Source organism: Myotis brandtii, unplaced genomic scaffold (genome assembly GCF_000412655.1).
Source record: "Myotis brandtii unplaced genomic scaffold, ASM41265v1 scaffold340, whole genome shotgun sequence".
NCBI lineage: Eukaryota > Metazoa > Chordata > Mammalia > Chiroptera > Vespertilionidae > Myotis > Myotis brandtii.
Window position 1 is genome coordinate 323,638 of NW_005363099.1, and position 6,048 is coordinate 329,685.

The window sequence follows — 6,048 nt, forward strand, 5'->3', positions numbered from 1 at the left end:
TTGACGATTGAATCATTGGGGCCAGACACCAAGATTTCCTTTCTTTGAATAGTGGAGGGAATAATTATCTTGTCTTTAAGTTACCCTGAATATCAAATGAGATAATCACTTAGAAAAGTATAAAGCACCATATAAAGACAACTGTCTTTTTCATGTCCTGAATACAAAGTAGTAAAATGAAAAACACTATTTTTATTCTCCCTCTTCCTTCCTTTACAGCCTTTATTTAAACTTTGAAATTTATAAAAATTTCACTACTATTTTCATTTCTTTACATTCAATATTATTTTGTATTAGTTTCAGGTTTTATATTAGTTACAGAATAGTGGTTTGACAATCATATACTTTACAAAGTGTTCCCCGATATTTCCAGTACCCACCTGGCATCATACCATCCTTACAACCCTATTGACTATATTCCCTATTTAAGTGACAATAGGTTTACAGGTTCCTTCCAATCTTTCTTTTGTGTTGCTCGTCCTTCCTTTTCTTTCTCAATTCTTCCCTCATTTTTCTTTATATAGTATCTCAATTGGCCCTCAAAGCTCAGCAAAGGCTCTGGGACACGCTTAATCCATTTTACAGACCAGGAAACAGGCCAATTCCAGTTGGCTGTCGAACTGGACTCAGCACGGGGAGCCCTCACAACTGCGCTCTCCACCTTTCCTAAGGGACAGCTGTGGGGCAAACATAACAAACCCTCCCATCAGGCTTCAGGCTTCAGTAACCTAACCCTAACACTGAAGTTATAGTCCCAAATCTTGTCCATCCTGCCAGTGGGAACGCAAGTTCTGTAATGATTGGATATTGCGCAGAATAGAAAAGGCCAATCAAAAGCTAGCAAGGTATATAGAAGACAAAGAGCTTCATTGGTAATCTGCTTTGGGCCCCCTTTCTAATGCCCCTTGTTTCAGGGAGTCTGTCTCTCAATAAAGTTTTCTTGCCCTGGCTGGTTTGGCTCTGTGGATAGAGCATTGGCCTGTGGACTGAAAGATCCCAGGTTCAATTCCAGTCAAGGGCACATGCCTGGGTTGCAGGCTCGGTCCCCAGTAGGGGGTGTGCAGGAGGCAACCGATCAATGATTCTCTCTCATCATTGATGTTTCTGTCTCTCTCTCCCTCTCCCTTCCTCTCTGGAATCAACAAAAAAATATATTTTAAAAAAACCACAAACAACAAACAAACACATTTTCTTTGCTTGTCATCTTTGTCCGTGAATTCATTCATTGATTTTGTGAGACAAAGAATTCAGACCACTGCATTGTGGTTTTAATTCCACATGGGAGTGAAAACATATGGTATTTGTCTTTCTCTGACTGGCTTATTTCACTTAGCGTAATGTTCTTCAGTTCCAAAAGGCTAAAGTTTTCTTCCTTTTTATGGCAGAGTAGTGAAGAGTTTTATTTTGTTTTTATGGTTCACAGCCATTTTGATGGGCATCAACATTTTGAACTATGTGATACAGTAATTTCCTAGAGCTATTGTTATAACCTGGACAAGAACAATGCCCCAATCAAATGTGTCCCTTTTATACTCATAGAAAAAAAATACAGAAAATCAATTTTCTTGCATCATTCTCTAAAATAACAGTGAAAAATCAGATTAAAAATTATAAATTATGTTAATAAATCCAGGACACACAAGTGCCTCAAATTTTATCTTTGATATGTTAATTTGCTCTCTTGTTATTTTTCAATTCTTGTCTATAGTTAGCAGATTGGGAAGAATAAGTTGGTTGATAGTAATAATAGTAACAAACATTAGCAAGCTTGCAGAGGAAGCCTTTGATTGAAAAGATGAGAACATACTAATAGAGCATAACTTGTTAGTCATAATTCATTTTATTCTTATCTTCCTACCAGCACATATATCTTTCATCCCTTTTTCTTATGTTGAAAGAAGTGAATTGAAACATCATATACCAACCATTCCTCATAGGCTTAAAGTTTTTAATTCCTTATCCTCTAGTGAATGCTGATCACAAACTGTCAGAAACTCTAGGGAAATTATCCCAGGTGGTAGCCCTAGCAAGAGGACGGGACATTGCTCCTAGCGAGTGGATTGATTCTGAGTGAATGCCCTGTATTAGATGATCCCCAGTCTCAGCAGGATTTTCAAAAGAGATTATTGACTTGCTGCCCCAATGTCTCAGACCAACAACCTGTAAATTGTATGAAAGAAACCACAGGAAGTTTTTCTTTGGACAGAAAGCAAAAGACCTCAGATTTCCTTTAAGAAGATTACAAGTCAAATGATTGATTTTTGACAAAATTAATGGAGGTTTCTCATGTTCTATCCAGGCCAAACTTCTGGTGGCTGAAAATTTTCTTACCCATTAAAATTCAAATGGTAGCACATAATCTATTGTTACTTTTCACCTCAAGAAATTAAACCTGGATTGTTTTTATTAATTTGATTTTAATCATTATTACTTATGTTATTTTTGAGGGGAAGAAAAAGCAATTTTTGCTTATGAATACATTCAAGAACATTTTGCCAGTATTTTCCTGACATCCAAATCACAGTTTTATTAAAACGTATATTTACTGGACTTAATCCTCTACTTGTTTTCTGAGGTATTTTGGCATTTATAACTGAAAAAGATGTATATCTAGTATTCTATGTTATTTGGTAATTTGATAGTCTATTGTTTAATTTTGAGTTGTTTGTGGTAGGTAAATACAGTTGTAAATATGATAAATACTTATCTACCTTATGGCTGCTTGTCTCTCCCAACTTGAGGCATAGCCCCTCCAAATCATTTTATTCTATGGACCTTTTTCCATTTTCTACCATTAATGTCCACTTATCAATAATCTGAGAGATACAACAAACAAGTCTTCCTACTGTGGCACGGATTGCAAAGAGATCAGTTATAGGCACAGAAAAAGATCACTGCAAATCCTTTGCCATTCCCACCTTTGAAAAGGGAAAGGCAACCTAGGAGTAGAATCTGTAGTTGGTTTGTATGTACTCATGAAGCAGGTGACTCCTCTGTGCCTTACAATGTGCATTTCCTATCTTTCCAATATCCAGTGGCCCACTGTAAATTTCTCCAATTTCTTCTTCCTCCTTTCCCACTTCTTAAATCTTCTAATCCTTTATCTTAGCTCTCAAGATTTGGTATATTTTATATTGACTTATTTAATATCAGATGAGATACATAAACATTGAAAATATATTTAATTTTATGACATTTTTATATTAGCCACATTAAACATATATTATGTACTGAGTGGTCTTTTACTTGCTTGATTTGACAAATCATAAAAAACAACAAGAAGCCTTTTCCCTACTTCATATTTTATATACCAATTTTATTACTCCTATTTTTCTCCTTTCTAAAGAAAAAAAAAGTGGCAATGAGACATTGCTAATAAACAAAAGCAGTTAAATGCATGATCTACTAGGCTCATAATGCCTAATGTATTCCATTTAGAGCATGCTTACCAATGAACCCTTCATTTTTTGTATTGCTTTATAGAATCCAAAGCATTATATAATCACAAAGAAGACTATATTATTTCTATACACAAACATATACACAATTATTATTCAAATATTTGGGTTCAATTGTACAAAATTCTGTTATGGAAGCTCACAGTACAATTTTAAACTGAATCAATTAACATTTAAAACTCTGCTGATTTTTACATAAAATTTGGATTTCATCTTGTCTCAGACATTAGAAAATCTAGGTATTCCACACACATATTGTGGTGCGGCATTAGCTTCCTATGTTGAAGGTTGACTGCTCTCCTTAGCTCACTACTGTCACTTCCGGATGAAGCACATTCATTTCCGTTGTTACCTTCCTGATCTGGTTGCATCTCCATTCATATAACCATGACCACTTCCAGGCAAAACCATAGATCCAGGTTAATTCATCCTGTTTCAGGATTCCTTCCTAACGTATCCAAAAATAATTTCAGTGAAAACAATTAGTTTCCTCAGAATGCATTCCTTTCATCCTTTGGCTGTTTTAATTAGAGTCATGCTTTTTATTAAGCCCATGCCCTGTCTGAATAAGAAAAAATTAGGTGTACAATAGCATCAGACTTGTAAAGAGTATCATAGGAATTCATAATTCATTATATCATGTGGCATTCCAAAAATGAGAACACCAATTGATGGATACAAAACAAGTTTTTTTTTTAATATTTTCTAAATATAGGGATGCATTTTTGTTAGTAAGTTCCAGTTAGGTTTTGATGTGTAACAAATGACTCCAAAATTAGTGGCTTAAAACATTTCATTTGACAGTGGGTTGGCTGCATAGTTCATCTGATCTGCAGCAAGTTAGCAGATCTCTATGGGGATAATTAACACAGCCTATTACTTACCTGGTGGTCAGTAGGCTAATAACAGGGCTGATTTTGCTACTTGTCTCTTATGCAGTAGGCTTCTCCACAAGCTCCAAAAGAAGGAAGATAGGAAGGTGCAAGCTCTCTTGAGCCTGGGCTTGAAACTTGATACAGTGTCACAAAGCAATTTCCAAGAGTAGCTCTAATTCAAGGGGTAAATTCTATTTCTGGTGAGCTGAAAATTTTTATTTTTGCAAGTAGCCATGAATATTGACCATAAAAAATACCTCTCACCAGTAGATACAACACCTGAAAAAATTTTTCCTCAGGTAAATTCACTTGTGTATGTATGGTTAGCAACATCTATTTTGCCAAAACTTTTCATTTTCATAACTGTCTCCTAGAATTTTAAGTGATTCTCCAATTATTTTTTTATTAAAAAATCTATCAGGTTTACTATTTCTGGTGATATAATATAAAAATGGAAATATTATAAATACATAGAATTTATCTACCATGACTGAGTCTACAACCAGGCTTTTTTATCTTTCATTCTGTCTTTTTCCTATTCCAGTCAAGAGTTTTTTATAACAGATTTTTAAAAAATTTTGCCACTGATACATTTACCCAATCCATGTAGCATTTTTTTAACTTTTTTCTTGAATTTATTGGGGTGACCTTGGTTAATAAAATTATATAGGTTTCATATGTACAATTCTATAATGCATCATCTATATATTGTATTGTGTGTTCACCACACCAAGTCAAGTCTTCCATCATCATCTGTCCCCCCTAAACCCACTTCAACCTTTCCCCATCCCCTTCTCCCTCTGGTAATCACTATACTGTTGTGTGTTTCTATGAGTTTTATTTATTAAACTCTTCACCATTTTCACCTAACTCCTCAACCCCCTCCCCTCTGACAGCTGTCAGTCCATTCTCTATCTGTAAATCTGTTTCTATTTTGTTAGTTTAATTTGTTCACTAGATTCCACATATGAGTGAAAGCACATGGTACTTGTCTTTCTCTGATGGGCTTATTTCACTTAGCATAATGTTCTCCAGGTCCATCCATGCTGTTGCAAAGGGTAACATTTTCTTCCTTTGTATGGCAGAGTAGTATACATTGTGTAAAAGTAACAAAGCTTTTTGGGGTTGTTATTTTATTTATTTTTAATTAATATTTAATATTTTTTTCAATTACAGTTGACATACAATATTATTAGTTTCAGGTGTATATAATCAATAACATAATGTTCAATTTCTTCTAGCTTTTTAATAAGCTTTGATATTTTATAGAGTATCACTGTAAGATTTTTTTAAACTGTTTTTGATATTTTTAAAAATTTTATCTTTATTGTTTAAAGTATTATAGATATCCCCCTTTTTTTCCCTATTGAGCCTCCCTTCCCCCTTTTTGTCCCTTCCCCAGGCCTTCACCCACTATTGTATGTGTCCATGGTATATGCATATATGTGCATGTAAGTTCTTTAGTTGATCTTTTCCCTTCTCCCTCCCACCCTCCGCTTCCCTCTGAGGATCCTCAGTCTGTTGCATGCTTCCATGACTCCATGACTCTGGATCTATTTTGTCTGTCAGTGTATTTTATTCATTAGGTTCCACATATAAGTGAGATCATCTGATACTTACCAATGATATGACTAATAAGAGGTTAGAGTTAATAATTCAAAATATATAAAGTAATCATATAAATCAACCAGAAAAGGACAAACAACCCAATAAAA